At 33.3% G+C, this 19,504-nt stretch overlaps 1 long non-coding RNA gene across 1 annotated transcript in view; it reads left to right on the forward strand.

Annotated features, from left to right (window-relative positions):
* Positions 1-14,560, forward strand: part of LOC146998345 (uncharacterized) — a 138,777-nt gene extending 124,217 nt beyond the window's left edge. Inside the window, exon 3 of the long non-coding RNA XR_015040463.1 lies at positions 14,494-14,560. This is a non-coding gene — a long non-coding RNA (uncharacterized LOC146998345). The remainder of the gene's footprint in view (positions 1-14,493) is intronic.
* Positions 14,561-19,504: the final 4,944 nt, after the last annotated feature.

Consider the following 19,504-nt stretch of genomic DNA (forward strand, 5'->3'; position numbering starts at 1 on the left):
TTATATAAGTCTGAACTGAAAGGACACTCGCCTGACATCCTTATATATCAGCAATTAGATGAGTAATTATGTTTTATCTGATTTGGAACAAATAATAAAGTGTGTCCTTCAGGCAACCCCCTTCCTTATTCGTTCCTTACAGCACGAATTCAAAAATGGCACCTTTCGGAAATTTTAAAATTTTCACTTAACGTATTGTGAAAGGACTTTTTTTTCCGGGGCGTGAGGAAAATGGTGAAAAAAAAAAAAAAAAAAAAAAAAAAAAAAAAAAAAAAAAAGAAAATCTGATGAGAAGTTTCAGATTTTAAATTACTTCCCAAGGGACTTTTTTTAACATTTTGTGCGTTACCTTTATTTATGATGAAGGCATGATAAACAATGCAGAAAATCAAACTAAATTAATTAACAATTAATAATAAATAACTGAATATTCTGAATGAAAATAATCAAGGGATAACACTGAGATGGAAAACGTATGTGCAATGCGCGAAAAAAAAATTGGAAGGTTCTAGATTTTAAATTATGTCCAAAGGGGCGTTTTTTAACATTTTGTGTGTTATATTTATTTCTTAAGTATCACGTTCTTTGCACTTAAACCATAAAATTAAGTTCAATATTGCAAAATAGTTTCCGATCTTTAGAATTTCCGATACACAGTCTAACGCGCTGGAGATAAAAATGCTTTTTCTGTACAACGTTGCTATGGCTCGCTTTGAAATCCTTGAGTTTGTTAATCAAAAATTCATTTAAGTTTTACTAAATATGAAATCGATAATAAATTCCAAATTTCAAATTAGGGCTTCCAGATGCCCATATTCGCATTACGTCATCAGGCGTTAATCAGTTAATCAGGAGAGGCTCAGTGAAGTGGTTTAATTATTTAGGCGCCCCACGCTTTGATTATTCACGATATAAAATTGCACATTAATTCCATAAATATAATTATTTAGTCTACATATTATTCCCGTTCAACAATATGATTATTTTTCTCCTTTTAGTGCATTAATTATCATAAGAATTTTAAATAAAAGCTTATTGCATACAACCCTTTTTTAAAACTATATTTTATGTTTTTAGCCTCAATTACCCTTAATCAGCAATAAAATTTTGGTAGGGTACGAACTGCGCCAAATTTGATCGAAAATCCCCGTCCCCCTCTTTTTTAATCCACGAAATGCGCGACGTTTCCTGTCCCCCATTTCTTTCCAAGAAGATTGGGTGCTACAAAAAGTCGTTTATCGCCATTAATGGGACATTCTATTAAGACTGCAAGCCTTTATTTTCGTTTATCAATATTGTAAAAATTGTGCATGTAAAACAAATATTAATTTAAAGTCTGGCATGTGCTAAAAAATAAATTTCTTTTACACTCATTTTTAAAGTTTTATGATGCTTAAAGGAATGATGAGCCAGATCTTTTTTATTCTCTGTAAGAATTAAAAACTTTCCAAGTTGTAGATTTTAGTCGCTGATATATATATATATATATATATATATATATATATATATATATATATATATATCAGTTTTGAATAGTAAAATTGGTAGATTAATGACATACACAAAACTGATACATAATCAACGTATCAAATATCGGATTTGTAGCTCACCTTAAATAAGTTTCTTGTCTAGATAAATATTAACAAATCTTCTTAGATAGCAGAATGGTTTTAACTTTCAAATTTACCATTTTAGGTAAACAGTTCTAATTTAATTATAAAAATTATCTTTATTAAATCTAAAAATTGGACTTCTTAAGTCGTTCTAAATACACACTAATATTATTGCAATATATTCCCGTATTACGCTTTCCATTTTTGATCATTGAAGTTATTTTAAGGTTATTTAACTTTGTTACAAATTCCATATTTTAATACTAGAAACGTTTAAATATTTATTCTGTTTTCCACCTGATGTACTTTGGCATACATTTAATTTCTAATACACATTTAATTACTAAATTAATAATTATGAGCGTCAGCAGAATTTTCATAATTAACAAATAAATAAATAAATAAATAAATAAATAAAAAATAAAAAATAAAAAATAAACTCCCTTATATTCATATCCTGGGATTTTCGGTTCCCTTTTAATCCATTCCTTTTTCACATATTGTTGCACTGTACTCAAGTTTTCATGTATGTAGAATTTATATACTTTGTATTGTATTTATGCCAATTTATATTTAAATGATAATTTTTACAAATTTTTACATCACAACTCTAGTTAATAGAAGATGTTTCTAACACCTTGGCAAAGCTTAATCTTCAGCATGTAGCTTATTTTCCAACCTAGTTTCAGGCTGAATTATTTGTAAAATTAATTACTTGAAATTATTTGTTAACAAAGATGGTCGCTAAATCACGCTAATAATATTTCTAACTGTTGTAATTTATAATTGAACGAGTTCATGTGATTTATAATATAATTCATTTATAAATTTTTCAGCAGTATTGAAATTAATAGCAGATACTGATAATGATATACATTTAGATTACAATGATTTAGATTGTCATTGCCTTCTTCCTTCATGCTTTTATGCTACATTCCTAACATTTCATAATGGCATACAGGTAAGTTTAACTCATTCACCAAACATGTAAATCTCTAATTCAGCCCACTTTTGTTCTTACGTGTGCTGTATCTTATATTTTCTTTAATATATTGTTCAGCCTAATTTCAAAAGGTCTTGTGGAAAAGTCACTAAACATTGGTAGTTCGACCCGAGTTTCTAGTTCCAGTGATCCCCCAGCTCTTTCTTTTTTTTTTGTACTTATTTACTGTATAAAAATGTAGCGTAAAAATTTCAGTTCACTAAGTAAAAATACCTTTTTAATTTATTCTTTAAAAATATTGCAAAAATTTTCACCTTTACCTTAGCATATCTTTTTACAAATCCCTCTGATAAGAAAAAATAAGGAAAGAAATTAACTCAGTTTCGGTGATTGACACCTCGGTGCTAATTATATGCAACATTTTTCCAAAAGCATAGAGTTTATATGGATATCAATAAATTAAGGATTATTTCTCCATCTAATTTTCTTAACATGTTTATTCCAGAACTTTCTTTTCACACTGTAGCGCTTAACTTTATGAGTTTTCTATAATCATTCAATTTCTCTAGCCATGGCAACTTTGCATACCTTCTGACAAGTAGTTATATTTTTAACCACTGTATTTTAATTCCTGTTGACTATCAGTACTTTATTCACTTGTTTCGCAAGTGCAACTTTTATTTTATACGCAAATCTACGTAAAATAGCATTAAAACTTCAGTTATGCGGAGCTCCTGATCGATTGCTTGTTTTAGTTTGAATGAAATTAAACTTAATGTTACTGTTAATTAGCTTGTTATTAATTTAATTGTATGTTTCTAACTAATTATATGTTCAGATATTTTCAAGTATATTACACAAACTTTTGCATCCTAATTTTTAGTTTTTGGTTAAAAAATTAAGCTTATTTAATTGAGAGGCCTGATTGATTACATTAATTTGCAGTACTGTTTATCTAATTCTTTTCTTCTAGATAAATTTTAGGAAAACTTCTTAGCATAATAATTTAAATTTATTTACAATTTATACGTCAGTGATCCAAACGCATAGTAATGTTGTTATAATAGATTTCATGCCAAGCTTTTTTTTAAATTTAACTATTAATTTCTGCAAACATTTACATGATTGCTTTAATTAACAAAAAATATTTCTAGCACACTTTAACACACTTTGATATGGAATAATTTTTTGCACTCTATTAAATTTTCCAGTCTAGTTCAGACATCTTGACTATTATTGATGTAATTTATTAAAAATATAATTTGTATGCTTTATAATTATTTAATTTATTATATTATTATCATAAATGAAAGATGTTTGTAATGCTAATATGAATGTTTACCAATACCTTTTATTTTCTTTGTTAGCTCTCGCATTTATTACTGTTATTCAAGTAATTAGCCTGCTTGTTAGATATTTTTTACTTGTTTTTGTGATATGCAATTCTATTTATTTATTTTTATTTTTTCTTGGCTACAATTGGCTTCGAAAAGTTAAATTGTAACCCTGTAGGCAGCAGGGGGGAAGAAAGTTTGATTGGCGCAGTTGGACTATAGCTCGACCCGGGGGGGATTTTCATTAGCGCAGTTGGAGTACACCCGAAATGGTAAATCTTTATTAAACACAAGCAATAAATTAGAGAAAATCATGAAATAAAGAAAACTAACTGAACGTCATTCAGAGAATAAAGAAATCGTTTTAAATGTTTAGTTTGGAAATTGGATGTAATAACGATGTTACAACGGCCGTTTTATTTGAAGCTAAAATGGGAAAAACTATTATGAGCAGTTCGTCATTAAATGCGCCAAAATTGTAAACTTAAAAGCAAATTTTCGGCAAGAGACGCTTTTTTCTCCCAACTGCTTCAGACTCTACAGTAGTTTCTTAAAAAGGATAAAAGATCTCTCAATTAATATTTTTTTTTTATAATCCTCGTTTAAAAAGGGGGAAATAATTGTATCTTACTCTGTGAAACTTTCAATACATTTTTACATGTTTAAATGTTTATTCGATGATGCAAACTTCTGATATATTAAGTTTGTTCATTAAAGGAAGATATGCTCGAAAAATCATTAAAATATCAAATAAACAATCTACATCGAATTTAAAAAAAATTTTCTTCAGCACATTTGATTGCATAGTTTAAGAGTTTATGTCCAAAATTTGAGCTAGATAAATGATAAGAAATTATGTTAAAAACAATGACAATGTAGCAGTCATACTGTGATACCATGAATAATACCATGAAAGCTTTTTAAGGGAGAATATTACCCAAAATGCATTTTAGTACATTGTTTCCTGAAATGTTAAATATTTACCTTCAAACAACGGCGAAGCATCTTCATTAATGCATTTAATCAAGTTTGTTTGCTTATGTGTAGTACTTTCCTGCTTAGTGGTTGTGGCATAAAAAATATGACAATGAATTAATACTCACAAAGACAGAATGCAAAATTGGAAACAAATTCATTTTCGTAGATTATGGCGACTTCCTACTTTCATTCCATTCTCCTGTAATCTTACCATTCGGAAATCTCCTAACTCCGTCAAGGAAAATATATCAGTCAGTTTTGATCGATAGAGAGTGTGGTTTACCTAACTGGTATTGCTTTTTCTGGAATTTGCTAGTCATTCTCCTCTGATTTTTTTTCTTTTGGAATAACCAAGGTGAAATCTATAGAACTTGAAAGAAGAATTCCAATAACTATTTCGTGTATGCAAATAGCAGCGGACTTACAAAACTATGTTAAACAGCAATCGGGAAAGGCCCCAACGTTCCAAAAGAGCCTCCAAATGCAGCCTGTCTATTATTTTTTTTAAGTAAGGTATTTGTGTCCTAAGTTGAAAAACTCTCATAAACGTTAGATGAGCTTATTCCTCCCCAGCCCATAAATCCTCCACCATATGCCAAACACATTTTCCCATGGTTATCACATTGAAGTTTCTATATACAGTGGTGGTCTAAATCAGAGTTTCTTAAGCAGTGAGTCGCGACCCACCATCGGATTCGAGGGACCTGCAGCAGAGGGTCGCCAAAAGTTTTAGCAGTTTTGATATTTCTTTAACTTTTTATAATAATTTTACAGTTACCAAATATTTTTTACTCGGTGTACCTGAAAATAGAGAAAGATAAGACAATACAGACAAAGAAAAAAAAACGAAACCGTTTCGACGCATTCTTTTTATAATATAAACGTTCATTTTCCTTGCTTTGCACGTGACGCTGTCATTTCGTCTGTTACTTATTTAAAATTTTCACATTGTTATATGTCTGTATTAAAACTAGAAGTTAACGTTAATGACCTAAATCTCCAATAGTAGTATATTGCAGTACAAGTGAAAAAATTGACAGTTTCACTTACGCCTGTGTCGGATTTGCGCAATGCTTATGGTCCTACAAGATTTTCGTAAATATTATTGGGTCCTGGGGTCGTGAAAAAAATCTGAGTGATAAAATGGGTCTCGCGTGAGAAACGTTTAAGAAGCCCTCGTCTAAATTACAGGAGAATGACAGAAATAAATCGCAACTTAATTAAACATAATTAATAGAAATTGTATGAAAGCATTAGTTAATAGAAATTAAAATGTTTGGTAGTTGATTATTCGCAGAATACTCAAATTAAAACCATATTTATTTATTAAAACCATATTTATTATATTATTAAATTTGGAAAATGGTGGAAACATGAAGTCACCTCTTGTGGAAAATAATGTTCTTGAATGTGGTGTATGGTCCTCTCGAATAGATATGCATACTCATATATTCATTTCGTAGAAATTACAGAAGTGGTAATCATGTCTTGTGCAATTGCACGCGACTGTTCTAAAAGTGCAATTTTCAGCTCCTGAAGGCTCCGGAGAGGAATTCGGCGCCCTAAGGTATCCCGCTCATGCTCATTCGTGCTCAACTCGGGTGAGTAAATTGGTCAGTCCATTGGTGTGATATATTCTGTTTGCAAATATTCTGCAACCACATATGCTCGATGAGACAGAGCATTGTCATCCATTAGCGAAACCTCTGGGCAACAGCACCGCTGAACTGTGTTACTTGAGATTCTAGTACCTCGCTCACATACCTCCGAAAGGTTACAGAACTTCCTTGAAAGATATGCAGCTCGGTGCGGCCATTTGTCATGATTCCTCCCCAAACCATTAAACCACGGTTCCGGAAACAGGATATTTCACTGACGAGGGATGGCAAGTTGCGTTATTCGAGAAGTGAAAAATAATATCAGAATAACGTTTGTAAATTGTGCAAGACTAGTTTTGATGGTTTAAATACAGAATCAGCTTCTTCAGCTCATTTTGCTGAAGAAGCTTCAGTGCAAATGAACGTGATAGCATCTGATAAGATAAGAATGACGGGCTGAAGTCAAGTTACGTGTTCGTTCCTCTCTCCAGGTCGAAACAGTCTAGAATTATTGTTCAGACTGTATCTGGAGTCATCAGTAAACAAAATTCGCGCCTAGTCGCCTTGGCTCCATTGAACATGACGACGACACCAGTTTATATGGGTGGCTCTCGAAGCTGCAGTGAGTGGGACACAAACCATTGGTTTTCTCGCATAGGGCCCAATCTAGTTAAGCCACCGTGCAGCATTAGAATGGCTAATTCGAATTCCTATAGCAGCCTGAAGTTCTAAAACCAAGTCTCTTGCAGTCCCTTCGCGGTTCTTCAAGCCAACAACGACAGAAAAAGTTCTTGCGATGTAGTGGTTGCTATTGGTCACCCTCTACCAGACTGTCTATCAATTGAGTCAGTGCTTCAAATGCGGCTTACTCGAGCATCATATTGTAGATGGTCACACATGCCATTGCGCACCACATTATCATTCACTGAATTAGCATATTTCCGGCGCTGACGTATGCGCGGAACTGCAGTTCCATCTACATTGTATTTAATTAACATAAATAATTACAGCACTGGACATTGGTTGCAACATTAACTTAGTGAGTTATTTTTTCTTGTTATATTTTAGTTTTGAATACTAGTGTATCAGTGTTAGCATTCTCTTTCGGACATCGGAATTTCGTAAGACGATAATAAACGTATGAATGTAGTAACATTTTTAAGGGCAAACACGAAAAGGAATCTTTAGAATAAGCTAGGAAGAGGTTGTTATAGCAGATACTATTTTCCCCACGTTTTGCATTATTTGAGAAAAAGAACTTAGTTTTTGGTGTGATAGTTGTCGCAGACGTGGCCGAGCGGACAGTGGAGAACGCGGACATTTAGGAGGGGATTAACTTAAATGGGAGGAACAAATGGACATAAGAGGCGCTTCCCTAAAAACATTTTTAAAGATGTTCATATCTAACGAAAGAGACTTCGATTATTATTCAGTCCCGTGTGGAGCTTCCATCATTCAGCGTTCTTGTAGAACCCAAATTCATAATTTTTAAATTTCAGTTTGCTACATATTTCCCAAATTGTGCTAACGCTTAGGCCAAAATTAATAATTCATACTTAAGTTATAAAAATATAATCTCTCTGTTTTTCCTTCCTTGTCCGAAGCAAAAAGGAAGTATTGTAATCGCGAAAAATTTCTCGTATCATATTTCAAAGAAACTATTAATTTTAACCGCTATTAGAATTCAATTTAACGATATTTTTTCATGACATCTTTTTTTTTTTTTTTTTGTTGTTGTTGTTTCTGTACGTAAGAACAGAGTAAAGGACTCTTTTTCATCAAACGAATCATAAAATTGATTTAAAATGGATTCAGAAGAGATTTTTTTCGTGGCTTCTCTACGTACGTATGTATGTATCTCGCATAACTCAAAAACAAATAGCCTCAGAACATTAGAATTTTGCATCTGGGACCGCTATAACACGTAGATGTGCGCCTCACTTTTTGGTTGCAATCGCCTGCACCAAAAATATATAAATATATGTATATATAAATATATCCACTCTGTTACTCGGTTGAGTGAACTCGGTTTCTTTATTCTTATATGTTTGCAAATTGTGCATTTTTTTGCTTCAAAAAAATGGATGAATTAATTTGTTCTTATTTTCCAGTTAAGGTTTTTATGCCTTTAGTTAATCTGCATATTATAGTGGTATAATTATTCGCAATTTTAAATTTGTTTCAGTGCGGCTAAGGCTAATTTTTCTTTACCATAGCACCCATATCTGTTTACATTTGAAACTGTAGATAGTAGATTTGTTGCCAATCTAGAGAAACTAAGCTTCGCGACAACAAAGTAGCGTCTTCTTTCATTATTGCGAATTAAATTATGCTTAATCCATCCTAGAATTGTCATTTAAGTTATTAAATTATCCGATATATTGACTCAGCATAGAGACCAAAACAAATTAAAAAAATAAAATGAATTTTTTAGAATTAAAATTAGAGTTTCTACACGAAAACAAGCAATTCGGCCAACGACAAAAGACGGATTTTTCGATGCACAAAACTTACTTTTGGTTTTACTTTCGGTCACACTCGGCAAGAAAGAATTGAAGGCGTAGAAACTGATTTTCTACGCCTTCAATTCTTTTCAGTGTCTTTCTTGCCGAGTGTGACCAAAAGTAAGTTTTCTGCACCGAAAAATCCGTCTTTTTGTCGCTGGCCGAATTGCTTGTTTTCGTGTAGAAACTCTAATTTTAATTCTAAAATATTCATTTATTTAACTGTATTTGGTGTTTTATGCTTTTCTATATCTTTAAATTTTTTAATGAAGATGTTTCGTGATTTTATTATTTTTGCCTTGTCGCGAAGTGAGAAATGAATTAATTGAATGAGAAATTCGAGGATATAAGTATTTCATATTAGCAGAAAATACTATCGCCAGTCTGTTTCGGACAGAGGAAAATGTTTACGAGTTTTGCAGACGCATTATGTAAGCAGTGGTAAATAGTCTCTGAAAAACTGATTTTTCTTGTTTAATTTCTTTTATACATACTTTTAGATTTATTATAGTATTTGAATAGAACATGTGGCAATAATTAGATAATTCTTCAGATGATATAATTTTTGTGCATTCTGAGTTATAAAATGACTGAGATGTAACTCTGTTAAGTAAACTTAAAGCCAGAGTATAGCAATGGTGTATAAATATATTGAATTTTAAAAAGCGCAATTATTGTGGTTTATGCTTTATCAACGAAGTAAGTAAATTCAATAAGTTTAAATGTAATGCAGAAAAAAATGCGTATAATTTAATATTCGGTACAAGGAAGTCGTGTGGTGTACACATCGGATTTTTTTTAGAAATCTTTAAAAACTTTTTTCTGTTTTTACGTCCTTTCAACTGTACGTAGTAAAGGAAGTCTATGGTATTCGAGAAACATTTCGGGTATCATAATTTCAAAGGAAATGTCCACTTTTACCATTCTCGAAGACATTTGATCGGTATATTTGTGTGACGTCTGTATGTACGCATGTAATAATCTGTATGTAGGTATGGAATAATCTTGGTTAAAAACGAATTGTAAAATGGATAATTTAAGATGGATTCAAAAGGGATAATTTTTCTCGCGACGTAGGTACCTATTTATTTGGCATAACTCAAAAACTAGCAGTAGAACTTTGAAATTTTTTATATATTACTGCTGTGACATTTAGCTTTTAACCTCTTTTTTAAGGGCAATCGGCAATACCTAATCTATCTATCAATCAATATCGGCTTCAACGACCGTATACGGTCTTTATTTTCCCAATCGTTGGTCGTAGACTTGTACTTCCAATTAGAAGTTTTATAAATGACGAAAATCTTCAAGTTTTGGGAATGACAAATTTTTGAAAGAATTGATTTTCTACAGATAGCAAATCTAACTTTTAATCTTTTAAATTCTGGTCTTCCGGTTCCTATATTTATATCTGGGAAAGCTTTATATTAGTTATGAAAAAATATAAATATAAGAAGTTTAACTCCCTTAAAAAATGAACAGGCGTATTTTATTTCAAAAGTTGCAGTTTTTGATGTCATTTTTAATTTGCCTCGGGAGATCGGTTCATTAAATTAGAATAATTTGGGAAAGTAAGTTTAAACGAAGTGAAATGAAACATGTGTATAATTTAATAGGCTGTACAAGGAAATCTTATAAAACCCACATTATATTTTTATGTATAATCCTTCGGCAGTTGTAGATTAAATAATTCTTTTTCCCAAAACGTGCGAGTTGTAAATTTGTAATGCTGTTATGTTAGTCTAAATTTTTAATGCTGTCAGTGCTGATAGTAATTATGTAATATGAGCTGTATTCTTTTACTCCCACTGCGATGTGTAACTGGATTGCGAACTGAGTTCGCTGATGACCATCAAACGTTTAACGAGTATTTTGAGAATTTTGGGGGCTGATTTTTATATAAAATAATACCTGGTTATGGTCTCATGGTTAAAGTCTAAGAACCGGAGACTCGTCTTCAAATCTCATAAACTTTAAAGGAAAAGAAGTGAAATATTATATAGAACTAAGAAGAAACATATAATGGTGTATCTAATATTGCGTGCTAAAAGCGGAATTTTTGAGAATAAGTGCATTAAAAAAATAAAATAATTATTACTATTCAGTATTTCCGTGCTAAGCAATACCGAAATTAGTTTGGGAAAGTTAGTTTTACAATGGGAAGTGGTACAAAATGTTGCGAAATGCCCAGCGGCTGCGCTGGGAGACAGCTTCCCCGCAGGCCGAAAACGAAGGTCCTCCAGGGAAGCGGAGGAAGAGTTTGCCGTTGTGGAACGTGCGTCGACTGCGGGCTTAGGTTTGTCAGAGCAGGGTAAGGCAGGGTTGCCAGATTTGACACGAAATCGCTCGTTTGGCGAAAAATTTGGCGAAATGACATAGATAGAGTGACAACATTCTAGAACGCATTCTCAGCGGTTTTCTCTGGAATATTCTGAAAGTTAGAGTAAACCTACATATACCATGCCTGTCCGGGTAGAAAGTAGTGTCTTGAGTTCAAAAATTAGCTTGAGAGCGATCGACCGAGTCGGAAACTGTATATTAGTGCTTTGCCGTGAAGCTATCTTCACCGTTATAGCCTGAAGGCTGTTGTTTCAGGGTGTGTGTCGTAGTTTTTCGTCGGTTTTAAACGTGTGTTTGGAATTGTCCTATGTAGTCCTTACTGGTGATTATATTTTGATCCTTCATTAAGTTTTATCATCAATTCTCCATGTCCACGAACCCGTAGAACGCAGCAATAGATTATTTAAACTTCTCTGTTCTGCTTAAGGTATTAATGAGAAATTTATCGTTTTTCCCTGAAGACTGATGTATTAAAATAAGAGTTCATTACAGAGATATGAATTGCATATTAAAAACATAAGTAGATTTATAATAAGTACAAAGTAATCGTCGCATTTTCCCCTGTGTGCTGATTACTCATTAGCACGTTTAGCTACAGTAGAAAGGCAGTGTTTCAAATTCCGATAGGAGCACAGATGATTTGTTATTTGTTTTATAAACTGAAATGAATTATAATTCGTCACCACCTGGATTTGATTGACTAAGTCTCACGCCTCTATCCAGCATGTTTTAAATGGTGGAAATGTAAAGAATTGTCACACTTCCCTATGCGTGTTTTCATGGTGAAAATGGTTAACATGTCCATTGGAGACCTCGCTGCTTGTTATGGTGTATTTGCTCTTGTAGATTGTGAAGACCGTCGATGGTGCTCTTTCGCTTCGTGAAGCCGTATTGCGCTTTGTTTGTGAGGTGGTATTTCTCCAGGTGGAAAGTGAGACGTCTGGTTATTAGTTTATCTAGGAGTTTTCCACAGGCGGAGAGGAGACAGATAGGTCTATATGCGTTCGGATGCTTACTGTCTTTGCCGTCTTTCTTGAAAAGAAAAGTTCAGCATTCTTCCAGGCATCTGGAAAGTAGCTTTTTGAAGGCATGTATTAAAGAGATACGTTAGTTGGTCTTCGTTTGCTTTTCTCAAGTCTTTTACGAAGTCTATATTGAGTTTGTCCAAGCCTGGGGCTTTGCTCCTTTTGGTAGTTTCTATGATCTTTCGAAATTCTATGGTGCTGAAGGGGGGATCATTTTCGGTGTTTGGAAGGAGGCTTTCTGATCCCCTTATCTCCCTGTGATGTTGGGTGTCTTCGTCTTGAGTATCGTTGGGGAAGTGACATTTGAGAATTTCTCTAATAGTGCATACTATCTTCAACTGAAGTCATCTGATTTGAGTATTAAACTAGGGGTCCTAGGCTTTTGCCCGTAATGATATCATACCAGGATCCGAACGACGAAGACAGCTGAAGATTTTCCCAAAATGTGTCCTAGGAGGAGGCTCTTTTGGCTTCTGAGATATTTTGTCTATTAATAGCCTGTTCCCTTTTGTAGATGACTCTGTTTTTGGTGCGCATGTCTTATGATGTGCGATGGTACCGCCGCGATAGGGATCGTACATTTTTTCTGGTAATCGTAAGATACTGATACCACCATGGGATTGCTTGTATAATATTTGTTGTTCTTATTTGAATTACCGACATTTTTAGTGTGCTTATGATTTTCATAGATGAGTTTCGTGGTGATCTCTATGTGCTTATTTATTGCCATGATGGTATATGATTGTGAAATTGCAGAATATTGTTCTGGGAGTTTGCGCCTAAATGTCATCCAGGACTTGGTTTCATTTTGTTGGTGTTTTCGCTGTGCATTTAGACAGCTAAGTGTTTTTGCTAAATCGCGATTGGATTTTCTTTCCGAAATAAAGTGAGATGAATCCACGAGGTATCCCTGAACTCAGAGAAGATAGAATGGCTATCTGGGTTGTTAATGACAACTAAACTCGTGGTTGCTAGTAGTTTACAGATCTTGAGACCTCTTGGATCTGGCGGTGCCTCCATATTGGATGTTTTCTGTTAAAGTCTCCGTTGGTTATAGCTAAAACAGAATCATTTGTTATGATTAAGTTCTCTAGCGAAGCCAATGTAGGCTCAATTTCCTGCGATGGAGGGCAGAAACAGTCAGGAAATCGTGGTTTCCTTCTATTCTCACTACTGTGATGTTATCTGTGCTAAGGACCTCTAAGGTAGGAAGTGCCTGGTCCGTAAATATGATTGCTGTTTTGGCGTTTTGTGTTGCGTAGAATTTCGTGAATCTAGTAGGTGATTGTTTTTTACGTACGGTTCCTGCGTGCATACTATCTTCTTATCTTTATTTTGTTCTAAATGTTCTCTTAAGTATGTAGTTGCACCCCGAGAGTGCTTTAGGTTTATCTGGAGAACTTGGATTTTACTCATAATTTATTATTTGTTTGTATTTCTGTAACTCTCTTAAACAGCATGCACGTTTTCTGTCGCGACTGTCGTGATGGGTATTTAATCCTGCATTAAATTTCACATTGATTTTGTGACAATTCACACAGATTAGGGATTCCGTTTTGCAAACGTTTTTCTGATTGTCTTCAGATCCGCAGCTTGTACACTTATTCATAATTTCTGTACAGTTTTTGGAGAGGTGGTTGTAGCCTAGGCATTTGTAACATTGCGTGGAGTGATTCTCTAACGTTATTTCTGGTCCATTGGACATGTAGTTTCTTATTTTTCATCACTGTGTTGAAAAAATAAGGTCAGTAGAGGCTACCCAGTGTTTCCCAAATTTTTGGTTCATTGAAAAGAGAAACTCAATATTTGCGTTTTGCAGATTTTTATTCTGGGCAACTAGATTTTCTTGTTGCTCCTCCTTGTCTCGATCTTTATTAACGCTATATATAACTATCTTAGGGTTTATTTTCTGAGGTTGTTTGGTCTCGACTAGACGCGGTCGTTTGGTCTGCGACGTTATCTATAACTATCTTAGGGTTTGGTTTCTGCGGTCGTTTGGTCTTAGTTTTTAACTATTTGTTTTCCTGAATGGCTTCTTCTAATAAGTCCAAATCCTCTTTTTCGTTGACTTGTATTAAAACCCTTCTTTACTTACCTTTCTTAACCGCTGTGACGCCTACTTTTATTTTTATTTTTATTTTTATTTTTATTTTTGCAGGTCTATGTATTTAACTATTTTATCTCGCACTTCGTCGGATATTACTTCCTTGTTGGGATAGACAATGGTAACGTATCCTTATTGCCGTTTATTATTGTTTTAAGTTCTTGCTCTAGAAGTAGAACGTCCTCCTTTTTTTATTTTTATTTTTATTTTTATTTTTATTTATTTTTTATTTGATATATATATATATATATATATATACTGGCGTATGTTGGTTTTTATCGTTCCTGCTGTCCCTCTTACAGAGTCCTCAATGTTTTTGGTCTGCTCATGCTGACCTTCTAGTTTGGCTGTTCTACAGGTTTTATCCGTAACGAAGTTAAGAACTTTCAGAAAGTGAGCTTTGATCCCTTTGCTTGCTTTTTTAGACATTTAGTGTGTGGCTAATAAACCGTCAAGTTCCTGACATAATATACCATTTCTTGTAAACTAATAGTGTCATCTGTTGTCGCAATGTCCTCATTTGTTGGTGGAGCGGACAGCTTTTTGCTGTCGGGGCATACTTGCCGCTTTGGTTCCGCATTATTTCGACGTGCCTTGCTGCTTTGTGCTTGTATACATTACCACTACTTCGGCAGCCAATTTAATACAGGGCTGGCAAATTGAAGATTCTATCAGTCTTTCTGATCCCAAATACATTACCTTCTCAATAGATATAAAGTTACCTCCATTCCAATAATAAAACGTTATAACTTCCCAGGTCGCAAACTAGACTCCTTCATCAGGAAAATTCATAGCAAATTAAGAGATCTATATAACATCACCTCTTGCGGGAAAATACTCAATCTGAATTGGAAATCTTTTCTGTATTATTACAAACAGCCATACAACAAACATGTAATGACACTTTACCTGTTCGAAGCTCCAAACGCCTACAAGCAGCTAACTGGTGGACAGGCGCTCTTTGAGCACAACAGCGGAAATGCCGTGCCCTTCGTCGGAAGCTAAAAACCTACAGAAGACTTAATCTACAAACAGATACTCCATAGCGTTTTCAGATGGAACGAGCCAAATATAAACGTATGATTCTAGAAGCAAAACTCAATTTGTGGAAATCGTTCTGTACAGAAAATAAGGAAATACATGGAAGCCTTTTCCAAATTCTTGATAATGCAACGCCACTTAAATCGCACATTAGTGCGTATCATTGATAAGCTCTCTTCTTTAAACTTAATATGGATATAGTACTATAGAATATTATAACAGATTGTAACTTAACTGTAAAAAATAAAAATAAAAATATTAGACTTATTAGAAGAAGCCATTCGGGAAAACAAATAGTTAAAAACCAAGACCAAACGACCGCAGAAACCAAACCCTAAGATAGTTATAGATAACGTCGCAGACCAAACGACCGCGTCTAGTCTAGTCTAGTCGATTTATGTCAACCATCATAGAACTTTATTCTGCATATAAGCTCCTTACAAATCGGCATATATGACTTCTGCACAACTATACTTCTTTGCCTAATATATACGTACAATGTGTTATAATATTCTATAGTACTATATCCATATGTATTTACTTATCATACATCTTTTGTATTAATATTACTTATTCCACATTACATACAAATGTCTAAAATATTTTGTAACAAAATATCATCAATACATATGCAATTATATTCAACATAGTATTTGTATACTGTCTTGCATTACTTCTATCCATCATTTATTCATTAATTAATGGACTTATATGCCAAAGCGGCAAGTATGCCCCGACAGCAAAAAGCTGTCCGCTCCACCAACAGAGGAGGACATTTCCCAGATGCCAAATGAGGACATTGCGACAACAGATTACACTATTAGTGTACAAGAAATGGCATATTATTGTGTATTTAAACTATTCTAAAACTGTACCATGTCATATATACATCTTTTTTTTGTCTATGAATTTAAATATCTATGTATTTAAACTATTCTAAACTGTATTATGTCATATGTACATTTATTTTTAACTGGCATAATATTTTCAATGTAATTTACTGCAAACATATTAGCCCATACGTATGTATTCATCATTACTGTAATTTACTATAAACTACTGTATTTTTATCATCCTATATAGCATTTTTATCATACTGTATTTTTATCATCCCATAATCTCTCTATAATTATATGTTTGACTTCACTTCAGGAGTTTATCCTCGTGCTAATCGTATTATTTTAAATGTATCGTAACCTGTTATTTACACAAATGCAACAAATCTTTATTGTCTACAGGTGTTTAAACTGTATCATGTCAGTCATATGTACATCTATTTGTGACTGGCATAGTATCTGCAATGCAATTTACTGCAAATATATTAGTCTATACGTATGTATTCATCATTACTGTAATCTACTGTATTTTTATCATCCTATACTGTATTTTTAACATGCTGTACTGTATTTTTATCATCCCATAATCTCTGTATAATTATATGTTTGACTTCTCTTCAGGAGTGCTGTATCATGCATTTAGTATAATTATATATCATTTGTTAGAAGTCTTATGCAATAACATATATCACTTCTTAATTACATCGTATTATTTTAAATGTATCGTAACCTGTTATTTACGCATATGCCACAATTTTAATTGCCAAAGTATACTACAATTGTTTGTAATCAATCATTCATTTTCAATTATGTACTCACGTATTTGAATTTGTGTCGTCTTAAGGATTCTCTAGATGATGGTGGACGCGGTGCTATATTTATTAACCGTATTGTAGAGGCATAGTGCCCACGTCCCTCGTTCCTTATCCTTGCACATACTTTGGAATTCTATAAATTGAAGATGAAAAATGAGCAATGACCTCGCCGGGACTCGAACCACCGACCTCTGGAATACGCGCCGAGTGTGGTGACCACTACACCAAGAAGGCATGCTTAAAAGGCGGGAGAAATATCTTATATACTCGCCCTTTTAAAAGGTGACTAGGGATTAGGGGACCTTGTCGCCAAATCCTGGTGGTGGAGAATCATCATCCACTACCTTGTTTTCAGTTCTGGTGCCACCGTAAAGAATCAGGTTATTTCGAAGCTGTAGAGAGAGGAAAAATAAGCAATGCCCTCGCCGGGACTCGAACCACGGAAATCTCGAATGCGTACCGAGCGTGCTGACCGCTACACCACGAAGGCATGCTAAGAAGGCATAAGAAATACCTCATAATGTCAAATTAAAGAAGCATAGGACGTAAGAAATTGAAGAACATTTAAGAAAAACTGTTTAATATATTTTGTAAACTTATTTAATCAAGACATTTATATTTATGATATTACACAAAACTCCAAATCAGAACTGAAGTAGTAAATGTATTGAAATCTATTCTTGTTGAGTATCGTGTTTTTATGGTGCAGTTTCTTTGAGGAAATAAATGATTGTCCCCCTTCTCCATATTTATAATTAGCTGTAACGCACATTTCATTATCATTCTAGTTCAGGCTTGGAAAAATAAAGCATTCAAAATAAAAGTTCTATATTTTGTTTTTAGTCATGAAGTCAAGGTTACTAAGTTGATCGCAGAAATTAAAGGACATCCGGAGAATAATTGACTTACATGGCGAACATCCGCTATTTTAAATGCATAATGAATATTCAAGCAAGTTTCCGCCGATAGCTTATCATCATAAATGATTCAAAACACAATTTTGAATCAGCAATCGTTGACACATAAGGTATAGAACGTTTTAATTGAAATATTTTTTCGTTTGTTTACTCTTAGATTCTGCCTTTAGTTCAACTAAAAAGTGCATTTTACATGTAAAATCGGAACACATAAAAGCGGAACATTAGATCACGCATCTATGTTTCACTCTGTTTATTTCCTTATACGAAGAAAAGGAAGTATTCTAATTACGAAAAATTCCCGATATCATATTTCAACCAGAATATCCATTTTGAGTGCTATCGAATGCAATTTAAGGATGTTTTGGCGTGACATCTGTAAGTAAGGACACGATAAAGGACTCTTTTCCCCCAAAAAAATTATGAAGCTGATTTAAAATGGATTCAGAAATGATTTTTTCGTGGCGTCTGTACGTATGAACGTACGTATATATGTAAGTATCTCACATAACTCAAAAACGAGTAGAACGTTGAAATTTTGTATATATAATTGTTATAATATGTAATTGTGCACCTCCCTCTTTAGCTTCAATCCGCCGCACCAAACGTATATAAATACGTTTGGAATATATATATATACTCTCACTCTGTTATTCGGCTCAGTGAACTCATTTTTTTATTCTTATATTTTGGTAAATTGCGCATTTTTTTTAAATGATTGAATTATGTTGTTATCTTCTGCTTAATGTGTGCAGGCAGATTAACCTTTAGTTAATCTGCCTGCAATTATCGACAATTTTAAAGTTGTTTGAGTGGGGCTAAACTTTTTTTTTTTTTTTTTTTTAAACCATAGCAGCCATATTTGTTTACATTTGAAACTTGGCAGAATAGTGAATTCAGTTTTTGCACCTTTAGTGACTTTTTGCAGAGTGGGACCAAAATTAAACTGTCATTTTTGTACACGGAAAAATCTGCCTTGTTGTCTACTGGCCGATTGCTTCATTTGCGTAGGAACTCTAATTTTAATTGTATAAATTGTTTTATTGATTTTTTTAAATTTTATTTAGTGTTTTATTTTTTTTCTATATTTTCCTGTTTTTAATGACGATATTTTGAGGTTTTATATAGTTTTGACTTGCCGCGAACTGAGAACATAATTAATTGAATGAGGTACATATCTCTAATGAAATTTGAGGAAATAAGTTTAAATTAAATGCAGCCAATATTGTGTATAATTTAACATTCCGTACAAGGAAGTCATGTAATGTACACATCGGATTTATACCTTGAGAAAGCTTCTCTTATTTATTTTGAATGAATATAGGAAAGATGGCATTGCAATCAAATTTATGCTTTTCGAAGTAAGGAATAATCATAAAAGTCCATTCTGCGTCGGAAAAACTCTTCTCCCTTTTGCTCATACAACGGGTTTTAAAGCTAACAGCATCAACTGTAA

This window comes from Stegodyphus dumicola, chromosome 3 (assembly GCF_044657685.1).
Source record: "Stegodyphus dumicola isolate Sdum_Otavi_A_Nest chromosome 3, ASM4465768v1".
NCBI classification, from domain to species: Eukaryota; Metazoa; Arthropoda; class Arachnida; order Araneae; family Eresidae; genus Stegodyphus; species Stegodyphus dumicola.